This window comes from Lactuca serriola, chromosome 8 (genome assembly GCF_051521515.1).
Source record: "Lactuca serriola cultivar US96UC23 chromosome 8, Lser_US96UC23_V15, whole genome shotgun sequence".
Classification (NCBI taxonomy): Eukaryota; Viridiplantae; Streptophyta; class Magnoliopsida; order Asterales; family Asteraceae; genus Lactuca; species Lactuca serriola.
The window spans coordinates 291,362,565-291,378,653 of record NC_136415.1 but is presented as its reverse complement, the minus strand read 5'-3'; the positions used below and the strand labels follow the sequence as shown (position 1 = coordinate 291,378,653).

The 16,089-nt window shown below is 34.8% G+C and overlaps 1 long non-coding RNA gene across 1 annotated transcript; it reads right to left on the bottom strand.

The window, feature by feature from the left end:
- Positions 1-7,655: 7,655 nt before the first annotated feature.
- LOC145069540 (uncharacterized) lies at positions 7,656-10,173 on the bottom strand. The gene is made up of 2 exons (XR_013689551.1): positions 9,989-10,173; positions 7,656-7,833 (listed from the first exon to the last, which is right to left on the bottom strand). It is a non-coding gene; the product is annotated as an uncharacterized LOC145069540 (long non-coding RNA).
- Positions 10,174-16,089: the final 5,916 nt, after the last annotated feature.

Sequence of the window (16,089 nt, the reverse complement as noted above, 5' to 3'; positions counted from 1 at the left end):
TTGGAGCAGCGTTTCGAAACCGAAAGACCCTTTTTTCGGGACTCCGGGAGCCTCGGGGGTTCCTTCGGGTGCTAAGGAGGTTTACCTAGGCTTTTAGGGGGGTTAGGAGGGTAGTGAGAGAAAATAGAGAGTGAAAGGAATGAAGAATTTGTGAGAAATTATGGCAGCCCTCGTAGCCCTTTTATAGCTGCGAACCTTCGCATTACGCGCAACATTCAGCTGCTTACGCGGGGCGTAGTCTCGGATCGTATAGCACGTGTCGTGGAGCTGTTGGGGTGATGTGGACCTCCTCGGACCACATGAAGGATATGTACGCGCAGCGTTCCTTTCGGACGCGAGGCATTCCTCGGACGCAGGGCGTTCTTCTTGTACGCGAGGTGTAGCGATGCCAGGTGTCCGAATTCGAAGACCAGACCGTGATCAGCAAGCGATGGTCCAGATGCTGCCACATCATCATTTTTGCAACAGATTTCGCAAATTTTTAATCTATTTTAAAATTTATATTTTTTAACTGGCCGGGACAGGATTCGTCCGTTGAAATCTCGTAACTTCTTCATCCGACGTCCGTTTTCGTTAATCTTTTTATCGTTACGCCACTTTTAATGAGATCTTCAATTCTCGTTTAGGTTGTCTCGGCTAAAAACCGCTTGATCTAATATTTGAATTTCGGGCTATACACTGCTAAGCTGAAACTTCAAAAAATCATAACTTCCTCATACGAAGTTAGATTTGGGCGTTCTTTTTATGGATACTATCGGTTTAACGAACACTACGAATTTCATTTAGATTGCTAAGGCTATTTACTTGAAATTCACTATTTAGGTTTCCCAGTGTCGTGCCGGTTCCGTCGCGAAACTTCGACGGGCCATAACTTCTTCGTTATAACTCACATTGCGGCGTTCCTTATATGTATGGAACTCTTGAGACATATTCTACAACTTGGTTAAGATTATTTATTCTAAATAATCTTTTGTCGAAAAGTCTTTTTCGGCCCCTATTATCTCTACATTGGCTAGCCCGGATATGCGGGCGTTACAATTATCTCCCCCTTAGGATGATTACGTCCCGGAATCATCAACGAAACAGGGCTCACATAATGAATCCCTACATTATCTCTTAATCCTAAGTATAACCATAACTTTGATGTTTCTTCGAACGAGTGTCTAACTCTTGGACTCCTTGACTGCAGGCGATGCTCGATCTTGCACTTGCTCCCTATCTCACGCTATACTCTAACTTATGACCTTCGAGTCATAGTCTCGATCCTCACTAGATACAAAATTAAGATAAGTTCTTTTATTATTACAATGGAGTGATGTGTCATATTCTGATGACCTGTCATCGTAGGTTGCAACGCTTAGACTCAGTTCTCTTAAAGTCAAATTCCAGAACAGACTATACCTTCCTTCATGTTCTAATCACATCTTAAAAGGTAGGATTTCTAGCTACAAGCAACCGTCTCGATACCTCTACTGATCAATTTGATTAATTCTTCTGGCTTAAGTTAGGTGCTACATCGAACTTCGTTCTCTAAACCACGTAACATACTCGTCGTAGTCGAACTCAATTCGATATGACCACTAGGGTCGGAATAACAATCATCTTCTTAGTCATTACCGAAACTATCACACCCCAAAACCAGGAACGGCGGAAACGTTTTGGAGCGGAGGACGTCATGTATAGTATCACAACAGTGAATAGTACTAAACAAGCAACAACATCATCCATTGCATTAATAACATAATTTTAATACAAATGTATTCTGTCAAGTTATATAGACACCAAAATATAAATCAAAATGAAAGATGAGTCTTGAACGAGCTCCATCTTCTCTAAAACCTTGCACTGGTACCTGTCTACTAGTAACCTAAGGATACAAGTTATATTGAAAGAGACTATCAACTTTAAAGCTGGTGAGATCATAAGTATTTTAGTGTCTGAATTTGTAACAAAGTATTTGTAAGTATGTGAAATGTAAGTACGTAAAAGTGTTGAACCTCCTAGAAAACCCTATGTTTCCTAGTAAAAGTAGCCTTCTACCAAGGCATCTAGTATCTGTGTGTGTCTCTTGTAAGAGTGTGTATTTTCCCAAATCCGACTATCATTAACCAAAAACATAGCTCTTACATTACCGTGCATCGTGTGAATGTTCACGAAGTGAATGTAATGGTAAAAATATTATAGTACTATAGTATTGTAATAAGTAACTACTGCTATACTAACTACCTTAAACCAATTGTAATTTAAAGTACCATGTGATCGGTATGTATCCTACTACCGACTCAAGTAAAACGACGATGTAAGACGCCGTAAGAAATGACATTTGGCACCCGTAGACTTGCAAGTTGCACTGTAGCGAGCAGTAAGGTGTAGGATAGTAAATCCAGTATAGATCTATATGCAAACTCATATGCTCCCCAATTAAGGATATTCTGGATACAAAAACGGTCATGGCAGGTAGTTCCATGCCCCGTTTAGTGGCTCACATAACTACATGAATGTATATGTAATGAATGTTCTAGCTGTATTGTACGTTCTCTCTCTGTCTAGCCTGTATGTATTGTAATGTTATGCGCATACGAGTTGTATTGTGTGTTCTCTCTCTATCTAGCAAGTATTGAAATGTAATGTGTGTACTAGCTATATTGTGTGTTCTCTCTATCTAGAAAGTATTGAAATGTACTGTGTGTACTACATGTATTGTGTGTTCTCTCTATCTAGAAAGTATTGACTCATGAATGAACTGACTCATTGTATGATTCTTTGTTCTAGTAATAGTATTAGTAACTTCCTACAAAACGCCTATCGTAGTTTACTAGTAATATGACATGTACGTATGACATGAACGTATACCCTTGCTACCCAAGGGTATTGAATTGACTGATAGAAATTTTATGTCTATATATGTATACATAATATATAACTAATATTTAGATGACCTTCGGACACATAGCCGATGCCCTAAAGCCACATCCCAACGAGGAAAAGGAGATAAAGCGAGCTAGCCTTCCTAAGTCCTTTAAACGTTACTTATATAACTACACATATATAGGAATGCAATTGACAATATAAAAGTATAAAAGAAGTTTTGTAAAACCTTATGAAAGTTTAACAACTAAGAAAAGATGACTTGATGTCGGTTTGCAAAACGGTTGGAAAACAGTTTATTTGATAAGAACAGTTTTACGTATAAGGAAAACCTTTGTTTTGAAACACAATTGTAACAGGGTGTGAAAAGAAACATTCAGTATGTAAGACAGTTTAATAAAGAGTTTTAAACGAGTAAAAATGTTTTGGAAAGCCATTTGAAGTAATCTGTTTGGTAAAACAACTAAAAGTGTAGTAAATCCATTTGTATGCTAGTTATTAATCACATGTGATTGATATAATAACTAGCATGATTCAACTTGTATCCACCCTCCACAAAAGCATTTAAAAACAATTAAAAAGTTAAATAAGGGGTATGCACTCACCTGTAGTGAGTGGTTTGGATGAACGGACTGAATAGGATGCTAAGTGTCAAGTGAAGACTTGAGCACACACAAGGATCCTAATTAACATATAATAACACATATATGTATCCAATTAGTCTTTAAACAACTAAGTAACCAAGATTAGACATCCTAAGACATGTATAACACTTGATCTAAGGGCTATAAGTCCTAAGGATTGCATCTAAGGGCTGTAGGACTTGGCTATTGAGTTTAGGGTTCAAGAGAACCCCTTACATGAGTTTATGGTTTTATGACCATAACTCATTGACTTTACGGTTGTAAACCCATGATTTTATGACCATAAACTCATGCTTCTTTGATCACTTTGTGTTTTGAAGCCTTATAAGTCCTTAGAAGCAATTCTACTTGAAGTATAAGTCTATGGAAGTGATTGTGGCATCAAATCATTCCTATATGTAGTTTACGGCCCATGGACCACTTCTCCTTGTGTTTATGGCCGTAAACAAATATTTTATATGGTCTTTTGCTAATTTCTAGTCCTAAACACATCATGGAATGGGTCTAGGCTAGTTTCCATAGCTTTGGAAGGGACTAGGGTCTCTTTGGCACACTTTTTAGGGTTTACTGTCCAAGAACATCTTGGATCATAAACACCTCTGATCTTGACTTTCATGGGTGTTTTCTTGATGTATAGAAGTGTAACAAACCTTAAGATACTCTAGGATAGATGTACTTACAGGATAAAGGCTTGAAATGGTACCAAAAGGCCAAGAAGACTAGTGTGTGTTCTTGGTGTTCTTGGTGAAACTTTAAGCTCTAACCTTTTGCAAAGATTTCACGGATGGAAGTGTGTTAAAACACTAGATTAAGTAATATCTCAACTTAAAAGGGTTAGAAACACTTACAATATTGAAGATCAAGAAGAAAAGTCGAAGCTACTTGAGAGAGAATTGAGTTTGGATCTTGAAAAGTGAAAAACTGATTTAAATGGCTAAGTGCCATATATATACTCTTGGGGTTTACGGCCGTAAACACGAAGTTTAGGCCGTAAACTCCAAACTCTTGGAGTTTCCGGACATTATTTTTGCACAATAAATCCTAAGGCATCCTCTCTCCAAATATCTCCTAAAGTGTTAATCCTAAAATACTCAAACTTATTCCAAAACGCATGAAAATTAGCAGCAACAATTTTGAATTCTATTGAATTGAAACGTTGTACAGAATAGAAATTTCGGGTTGTCACACAAACGATGGTAACTTCATATTTGAATAAAACGGTATCAATTACTAGCTTCTTGATGACCTTGTGACTTTCCCTGATCCAAGTGTAAGTCATGTGTTTCCGATAGTATATGCATCTACTACCTTTCACATCTACTCATACTCGTCCCAAGTATTATCTCGCAGTTTTCCAAGTTACCATACAAGAAAATCACATAACAGTTTAACACACTAGATAAAAAAACGAAGAATTTATTATTTCTTGAAACTATTACATAGCTGTTCAAGTTTACCCTAGACTATGCCTCTAATAGGCTACATGATATGATTCTATCCCCTTGGCTACTTCATGACTTGATCTTCAGGTATGAATTCCTCATCCTTGATTCCTCGCATGGTTTTCTGCTTCGTCAAGGATCATGTGAAATGCTCTTGGCCTTGGCAGCGTGTTTGGTCTTGTTGCCTCGTTTTTCTTTGGGCAATCCTTAGAAATATGCCCTTCTTTGTTACATCCATGGAACACCTTCTTTTTGGACGCACACTTGCTGGCGTAATGCTCTGTCTTTCCACATTTGTAGCAAGTGACCTCCTCGCTACATTTCCTAAAGTGCTTCTTTTTACACTTCTCGCACCACTTGGCTTCACCTCCTCCTCCTTCTTCAGTCTTTGAAAATTTCCTTTCTTTGTTGGATTTTGAAGATCCTTCATGCTTCCTTTTTTCTCCTGCCTTGTCCTTTTCTAGACACCTTTCTTTTATCTGGGTCTCTACATTCTTAGCTGCTCTAACAGCTATTTTCAAGGTAGTTGCCATTTTGAGCATTGGGCCGAACTTCGTGGGCAGTCCGTTAGCAAACCTATCAATCTTGGAGAGTTCAGTGGGAACCAATTAGGGAAATAGCTTCATCCTCTCGGTGAATGCGATGGCATACTCATCAACACTCATCTTCTATTTCTTCAGGTTCCGAAACTCGTTGTTTAGGTCTATCAGATCTATCTCTGAGCAGTACTGCATTTTCAACTGTTCCAAGAACTCTTCCCATGATATCCTTAGGGCTTTTCCTCGTGGCATCGTATCTGCCAATAGCTTCCACTAGCTCAAGACTCCAGTTTTCATCTGTCTTACTGCGAAGACAGTCTTCTATTTCTCGCTACAGCTACAACTCTCAAACACCATCTCCGTCTCGGAGATCCAATCCATAATCTCAAACACCACCCTTTGCCACCCTTACTAGTCCAAGTTAATGTGTTGGTTAACCACACACGCTCCATTAACGACTTGGCAAGATGCAAAGTCCAATTTTCATGGATTAGCATCAATTTCACATTTTCCCAAAGTAAATAAGATTGGGAATTTAATAAAAATATTTAGTTACTTTATTATTATCATTACACTTTTAATGAGGATTATAGTCCTATCCTACCCGTTCGGCTAACGACCCTCCACCAATCAAGGAAGCGGTTGGTGAGAGTGGACACCCACTAAACTGCTATTTTATAGGCAGTAACCTTATACCCTCGTATAGACCAGCTTCGTGAATGAGGTCTACTAACGGTAAGACTGACTTGATCTTATAAACTTATAATACTATAAAGTATAAGGGTTGAGTTTTAAACTTTTAAAATTCTAGGGTTTGGCATTAATGTATTCTAAAGTGACTTTACGAATTCAAAATCTTGAGGGAAAGTTTTGAAACTATTCAAAACCTTTCATTTATATAACTTCTGACATTTAATGACTTTTAAGTAAAAAACTTTTGGAATTCCATAACTTGAGGACAAGTTATGGAGTCCATTAAAAGGCATTTAAATCAACAATTAAACTAACATGAAATATCAAATAATATCGATAATTTAGAAAAACTCATAAGCAATGATATTTCACATCATTAATTTTTAGGAAATCATATACACTAATATAAATCTTGAAACTTTGACAATTATCCTCTAGTTGGACAAGCATGATCATTACCTTATTGAAAAACAGGTTTCAAGGTTCAAAAAGCAGTTTGGGGTAATGATCCTAATCTAATTTTTGGCCAAAAGTTGAAATTCTGCCTCCCTGGCGCACCAACTCGTTGAGTTGATTATTTAACAAAGGGACTCCATGAGTCACGCACTGAAATCTGCGATTTCACTGGGCAGAAGGCATAAATTCAATTTTTTACCCTTTGAAAATTAATATACCATCAAGTATAATAGAAAACAAGCCTAGGCTCTGATACTACTGAAGGGTTTTGAGCATCCTATTAACCTTAAAGTGCACATACAACCCTAAATGATTTGAATATATGTATTCTCTAATTATACATGCAAAATGATTTTCCAAAGCATTAGCCTATCTAGCATACAATCATGTGTAGTAGTATAACATAATTCTAGTTAGAACACATACCTTTTCTTGTAGCTTGATTCTTTGGGCCCTTAAGAGCCTAGCACCCCAAGTGTGATGCCTCAAATGCTTCATACAACACCAACAACGATGGAGGACTTGAGAGAGGACTCCTTGCTTCAAAAAATCGGCTAGCACTCTTCTAAGCTCACTTAAGTGCCGATTTTGGTAGCCTTAGGGTCCCTTATATAGTGTGGAAAAACTAGGGTTACACCATGTAAACCCTAATGTATATGATCTTCCCTATTCCTCATGCTCCATGGGTTTAAACCTCCATGGATCATCCATGGGTTATCATGTGGGTTTAGCCCAACATAAGGAATCATGGATCATAGGTCCACACCATAAGAATGAATGATTTACCAAATCAACCCATTATATTTAATTAGTCTCTTTTGATCACAAAATTAATTCTAAATTAATTTGTGATCAATACTAATTAAATAATATGATTTCATATTAATATATTAGAACTTATAATATATTAATAAATCATGAATATCCTCTTCTCAAAAGTCCATCCTTACAAATTGTTTCGTTGCCATGCAACCCAAATGGACCATGCAATTCTCGGGTCAAGTACATACCAATTATAGTTATGGGCTTAGATACTAATTAATAATTAGTACGGAAAAGGCAAAACAATAATAATCAGTACGGAAATATGTCTTTCAAACATCATAGAAAAACAATAATAAACAGTACGGAAAAAGCCATCAGGGGATGTTGTGATGTCATGTCAGGCGATTCCTTTGGAGCTAGATGTACCTGAAAATGTTAAACCACAAAACTTAGTGAGTTTCCAAAAATACCACATACTATAGAAATGGGCCCAACCCAACATCAAAATCGGCCTAGCTCAGTATACATACAAAATGGCCTAGCCTAACATGCAAATGGGCCCAGCCCAACATACATTCAAATGTGCCTAATCCAACATACATACAAATGGGCCTAACCCAACTTACAAACAAGGAGGACCAGCTTAACAAACATACTAATGGGCCTAGTCCAACATACATACAAATGGGCCCAACCCAACATACATACACATGGACCCAACCCAACATGCAAATGGAAAAGTCACAAAGACAACTAGCATCCTACACAATATAGTGAGAATACTCACCTGAAACTGAAAACAATATAACCCACACACTCGAGCCGATGATATTGAGTCTCCTCACACTAATCATATACATAACAAAACCTTAATGAACAATTAAGGTAATAACTAACCCTCAAAAGGTCTAGGCTCATATTTAAACCTTCTTTGGGCAGAAGACCATTTAGCCCACCAATACCAAGTATCAACATGGTTAACGAAAAGTCAAACCAATCAAAAAGACAACAGTTAACCCTCAGTTGACTTATACTCAACGTAACATACTAATCTATGCTCAACGTAGAGCTACACTGAGTGTACAGAAGGCTATACTTAGCATAGAGTTACACTTAGCTTATAGAAGGCTATGCAAAACACCTATTTTCCAAAAACTTCTATTAAGATGTTAATGTAGAAACCCAAACCCTCAAACTTCCAGATCTGATCTAAATGAATGTCTTAATGGATAAAGTTTCTGACCTTATCCCTTTCCATGACCAAGTAGAGCACAAAACCAAACTCTAAGTCCATTGTATCACCTTTTGCTGAAGAACTCATGCATGGATGGATGAGAGTGCCCGATCTCTTATTTTTATGACTCTATAACCTCAAGAACATCATAAGAGGGAAGTCAAGTGGTATGGAGTAACCCATACACACAAGGACCAATATCATGGGGACAAAAGAGTAAAACTCACAACCATACTAGATCTAACATCTACAAGCATCAAGATGAAAGCTTTATACCTTCCAAAGATAGAGGTTCGCTTGCAAATCCCATATCTACACATCTTGAAGCTTCCTACTTGGTTCTACAAAACATTCTTCCATCAAATAGCACGCAAAACTCTATAAAAGCTAAAAAAAACTCACAATTGTTGTTTAAGGTTTCAAAGGAATGATATAAGGTGATGGAGGTTGGTCTTGGGAAGGATCCCAAGAAGTTCGAGCCCTTAAATATGGCTCAAAACCATAGGGTTAGAGTTTTGGTCTGCAGCGGCAACGCTCAACATAACATATCCTACACTTAGCATAGGCCATTAAACTCGCGTCTAGAATGCAGTACCTATGCTCAACGTAGGGCAAAATTCCCAATTTCAAATTCAACTTCAAACAACCATAACCTCTTTATTTCAACTTCGTTTGCGGCGTTCTTTATATGCATGGAAACATATTAATAAGCCCACAATTCTATATAGTTACTTTTAGCTTATTAAATGTCGAACTAAGACCATAATCCATTCAAGAAGCCCGACATATAACTTTTCCCAGTTTACTCATTTGGTTCCATCACAGAAAATAAGGGCTTAGATCTCTTAACCAATGTTCGCAACCTTCAATAAGGTCTAAAGTTTATTTTCTTGAAGCCCAACATCTTTACATTTTACAGTCCACAAGTGAAATGGGGTTTTACACCTCATGAAAAAGTAAACAAGAAAATCTCCATGTAATGTCCCAATTTTGAAGGCAAATTTTTTCACTTTTATTTCATTAAAACATAAGTCTTACAAACCATTATATTACATTTATTTACAAAAGAGAGTTCTAGCATAAGTTTTAAAATATTATCATTGCTGTAAGTACAGTTATGGGGAGTATTTCCTCGATCCAAAGAACAACCTGAAAAACAGTTATTCAATAACTTTAAGCCAAGGGTTAGTGAACTCCCTCAAGATATAATATACCACTAATACATATACAATGCGTACACATAATGACCTACAACATAAATCTGGTCCACCCCTTTTTACACGGTAATTATATTCTATCATACAGAGGATACATATTGAAGTATATAATATAGTGAGAAGAAATCACCTGGACAATTTCTCAGGGGATAAACAGTTAATTGGAGAATTTGACCGACAAGCATCATTGCAACGAATTAACCTATACCGTGCACTTCTATTTGCCAAGACTAGATGCCTAAAGCTTTGTTAAACTAAAATACTCCAAAATCCTGAAGAAAAATCTCTACAACCCAGCCTAATAATTGAGAGAGAGTTTAGAATGGTGTGGAGAAGATTGTGGGTACCAAAGAGTATTTATAGGCAGCAAAACTTGGAGCCACGTCACGCCCTGACTTGTTAGGCCCTCCCTACTGCTGACACGTGTCCAATAATTTGTGGTGCTGCATGACAGCTTCTAGAAGGTGCGCGTCACGCCTTATTTGCATGAGGTGCACTCGGGAAACTTCAAAATTTTGTGACTTCTTCATACAAGCTCCATTTTTGACGTTCTATATATTCATCCATAGATATTGATGTGATCTATAACTTTCATTTATACTCTGTTGGCTAATTCTGAATTTATTTATTTATTTATTATTTTAAAAGGCTTAGACTGCTAATCTCCGTTTAAAATTCATATCTTTTTCATACGACAACCGTTCTCGACTGTCTTTACATCGAGGAATTCCTATTTACGAGATCTTCAACTCTCCTTTAGATCAACGACACTATTACACTCACAAATGAGGTACACAAAGCAATTTGGAGGTACGTATAAAATTACCTTTTTTTGTGAAGTATATTAGAAAACTTATGTAGAAAATGTAAAATTAATATTAAACCACGGACCATCCCGCAATTTTATAGTATTTTCTTATAGTGTCGTGTTAAATGAGAGTGAGATGTGGGTTTTAGGTGAATTAAGAATTTGATTTATGATCTCGTGAATATATTTTGGATCTTTGTATTAAATACATTTAATCACAAACAGATGATAACTATTTTATTCACTCAATGCAGGGGATTTGCAACCCAGTGACCCACCCACAGTTTTCAAAAGTCTTAAATCCAAACGAGCAATTATTTATTTATTTATTTTACTTCTATTTGTTATAATTAAAGACAAAATATATTATATAAATCTTATTGTTTTTATTATTAGTTTTAAATCATATGTCCATTCAAAGATTTTAAAATCATAAGAACCATCAACATACTATAATACAAATTTGTTCTGAATGTAAGAATTTTTTCGTTATAAAACAGTAAATCTTCTGTTGCTGAAGTTTGGCTCGATTAACGCAGGAGCTATTCTAGACGTTTTTTTTTTTTTTTTTTTTTTTTTTTTTTTTTTTTTTTTTTTAAATTAAGTTCACGATATTGGTAAACGTTTGGAAAATAGCCTTTGTATACGGTTAATACCATTTTTTTGGGCTTAACTGTAAATTAATTTGACTTATTCGTTAATTAGGTTAAAATTTAAAGATTTTTCAAAAGATTTTTGTTTTCATATATATACTAAATTAATTTGAAGAAAACTCTTATTTATTTATTCAAAAAACTCAAAATAATATTATCATGTACGTCCATTTCACTAAAAAAACACATATTTATTTATTAAAAATCTCAATAATTATAAGCTATATATCATTTTTGGTTTTTTTCTTCTCTTCAATAAATATCATAACTACAATCATAAATATATAATCTATTCCTATATAATTTAAGAGAATTTTATTGAATTTTTCTAGTCCACATGCTACATCTTTGTTGAATTAGTCTTGTGAGTAAATTAAACATTTACCATAAAACTTTAGTCTAGGGCTGTTAATCAGTTCTATCCGATCGGGTTTCGGGTTAAACGGGTCGGGTTAGTTGGGGGTTTTTTATAAAAATAATTTCATCCAAAACCTAACCCTATTAAGGTACGGGTTAGTCAGGTTTGGGTTATTCGAGTTTCAATTTTATAGGATCGGGTTAGTCGGGTTACAGTGTAAGATAGAAATATTATGCCATTTTATAATAATGTTTATTTTTAAAAGCTTAAATTAGGAATTGTTAAATCCAAATGACTTGGAATATATATGGTTTATTTTTTCTTGTTTGTACTGTACAAGTAAAAAACATTATCCATTTATTTGGCCACCTAAACTATTATTGGGTATTATTTTACTATACTAAATATTAAGTTCCAATTCTACTAAGCAATATTTACTTCTACAAATCTATTACATTTAATTTTTCTTTTTTTTTAGACCACATAATCTGTAAAACTAGAAGACGTGAGGTGGAATAAAATATATATATATAATAATAATAATAATAATAATAATTATTATTTTATAATTCAAATATATAATTTTATAACACGTATAAAGTTTTATAATAATTATTTTTGTAAAACATTTTATAAACATTTTTCTAAAATATATAAAAAAAGCTTTGTTTAATGTGAACATGATTAATATACATAAGCTAATCGGAATATATATGCTAATTGAAAAAAAAAAATTGTCTAAAAGAATTAAATAACTCGCAAATACTAAAATTTAGTATAATGTGAAGTGACATGGTCGTTCTTATTAAGACTACGAGACAACCTTAAGTTAGCTTATGTGTACCTAATTTATATTAATCATATTTAGATTTAACATTTTTTTTTTCATTTTTTATTAGAAATGTTTATAAAAAGCTTTACAAAAATAATAATTATACAACCTTATATCTGTTTTATAGTTATATATTTGAATTATAAAAAAATAGTTATAAAACCTTATCTATATTAAAAGAATAGATAAAAGGAAAATATGATTGTAAGTCAATTAAATTAGGAATTCTGATTCTAGTGACCATGAAATCTTTGATAAATACAATCAAACAAAATGTAGAAAAAAACATTAAAAATATAGTAGAACATAAAGTCAAAAAAAATAGAAGAAATTATTCAAACAAAAAGTCCAAAAGAAATATCAATAAATGTATTCGAAAAAATGTCAAAAAATTAGAAAAAAAATATACCAACAAAATATCAAAAAATATAAGCGAAAAAAATGTTAAAAAAATTAAATAATATATTCGAACAAAACGTCAAAAAAAAATCTAAATCAAGGTAATATTTTTAATAAATTAAATAAAAATAATAATAAATAATAGATGAAGTGATGTGAGTTAGAATCGAGTAACGAATGCATAATCAATCAAAGAAAACATGAAGAACACATCTTGTAAATAAGATATGATTGGCTCGTAGTTAGTCTGTAAAAAATACAAGAAGTTGAGCGTGTTTACAAACTTGAAGAGCACAAAACTTACTCTCGACTCTAATATTTACCCCATTTATAGGGTTTTATAGATACAACAAAAAATTCCAACGACTATACATTGTAGTTCGAATTCGAAATGTGCCTTGTAAATACAGATAGAGTCGAAACCACTTGGATTTCGAACCCTGACATACTCAAGGTATTTCGAGTCCTCACTATCTACCTTTCGGCCGCTATAATCTCCCTTCTTAGTGAGAGTAGTCAAAATTATGCAATAAGCTTCAAAGTCTGTAGAAGTAGATTGCGAACCTCCATATACCATAAAATTGTTTTTTGAATCTCTGCCTTCCCTTCAACTCCATTTCTCTTGCAGTTGTTGATGCGAACAAGGAGATTGGTATATTGAACATTCATATACCTCTCTAAAACACTAACTTGAAACAAGAATGTTTTCAACCTTCCATTCTTGTTCTTCCCACAAAATACAACCCCAAGAGGTTGATGTATAATCTCCCCATCTTTATAGTTATCAATATTGATTTTCCGCTTCAGCAAAGATTGAGGAACTTTCAAAGGCTTATTGACAGCTAAAGCCAACTCAATATCAATAATTGCAAGGCAATCATAATAGTTGTCGATAAAAACCTTGAGATGGGCAAAACCAATGATAAATTCATCTTTGTTGGCTTCTATCAGCTTTGAAACATCCACATTACTTAAAATCGTTGTCACAATGACTAAGTCATTTAGGGTCATCAGTGGGAAATCAGCAATTGAGAATTCACAAACTACATTGTTCGCTCTAAGAACCACATAGCAAAAAAAGTTTTTGCAGAATGCCTTCAAACAAACATTCTTGCAAAATATTCATCACCTTCACAATCTTCACTTATGACCATACTTCTTCTTCATTTTTTCCAAGACTCCATGAAAGCGTATCTTCATCCTTTTGAATTCTTCTTTATCTTTGAAGTTTTCAACTATCTTGAATTGAGATGATGTGAACAACATGTGATTTATTGGGAAGTCAAGCTGATTAAAATAAATATTCTCAACATCATAGCTCTTCTTAGGCACTTTGCAAAAATAGTCATTTAGCCCAATTGAAACAATCTCCTCTATCGTTTCCTAACACCACTACTTGTTGGGATCTCCCTTATGCAAGCCAGGTGGGTCATATTGTCTTCGCCTCATTATGCTGTTAATTTCCCTTTGCTTTTCAATTTTCAGATCTTGTTGCTTCTTTTTCTGTTATTCTGAAATAACCACTGAGATAACTTTCCCTTTATCACCATGATCATTTTTCGAAGGTGGTGCCACAAAACTCGAACTTGAAACTATTTATTGTAATCCCTTTTGTTATTGTTGTTGTTGTTGTTGTTGTTGCAGTTGTGGTTAGTTAAATAGGAAATGAAGTGGGTATTTGAGTCGACATCACTAGTCCAACAACATCTCCTTTCTTAGAATCCTTTGAAAACCCAACAGCTCCACATCCTTTATCTCCCCCTTTGACAATTTCCTACCATGTGGAACATTCGTTGGTTACTAAAGAACCCACTCAAGGATGGGAGAAATCTCTACTTAGATATTAGTCTCAATGGTCGAAATCAATTGAGAAATTCACTCTTGAGAAACAAAAGATTGATTCGAAAGATCAGCTTTCAATATTGACTCGTTAATACTGGATAAAAATTCTTCCAGCTTTCCAAACACATGAGAATCCTTCTCCGAGTTGGCTTCAAGGTTGTTTAAATAATTATTACTGAAACCAACCAACTTTTTGATAGAAGTTGCAAAAACATCAACTTTTCTATGCAAGAAAGTGTAATTCTTCTCAATCTTATCAACCTCTTTATCCATCTCCAACTTGAGTTCCACCAGCTTAAGATCCATGTACTTTTTCACTCGTTGGAATCATCACAAAGCTTTTGAATTTAGTAATCAAACGTTTTGGAGTGAATAACCAACCTTTTGACATATTTCTGTTCAAGGCTTTCAACTAAGCTTCTAAAGCGATTCACCCTAGACTTCACCAAGTACAATATCTCTACCCCAATAATGAAATCCCCCCCCCCCCCCCCGAGTATGTACTTGTATTAGAAGAAGAAAATTGATTTTGTTGTTGAGGATTTTATATTGTTTACCTTACAAGATCATATTATCATATATATTATCCTCCTCTGGATCGAATTGCAAATCAACAAAAGACACCATGATCTCATGATTATTTGGTTCATCTTCTTGAATGGCTCTCTATGATTTAGTGGATTAAGAAGAGAAGAGGATAGTAATTTGTTCATGCATAATTGTAGAGTATTCTGGTGAAATGGTTGAAACGGGTAATGAAGTTGGGATGAGTGATGAAAGTGGTGGTAAAGAAGTAAATGTTTTGAATGTAGGAGTTTCAAGGGTAGATGAGAATATGGTTGAAGTGGGAATGGTTGATGTTTCAAGAGTAGAAGTAACAGAGGCATCTTTGTTTTACATCCCATCACTCATGTTGACATTTGCGTCCTTATCAGATAAGTCCACATGGATATCTGTAGTTCAACCCTCCTCCATTTAGGACTCAGTATGCGAAACCCCGGGTGGTATGATAGTATTCTTCTCATGGATAGATGTAGTGGTTTGATCATTCATATTGATTGTTTGTATCCGTATTAGATACGTTTACAGTGATACCAGGATCTCCTATTTCCTCAAAATTCGACTTGAAAAGAGAATACCTTCAAGGTAACCTCCGATCTTCCATTATCATTGTCATTATCAGTTTCGATAATGACTTGATCAAGTGGATCTTGATGCTTTCTTTTCTTTGGTTGCAATTTCTAGGTCATATCAAATGCTTGTAGTTTCTTCGAGGTTGGAGAGACAGGAACATGAAATTCTCTAAACAACACCCCTCTTCTGTTGAATTGAGGCTTTC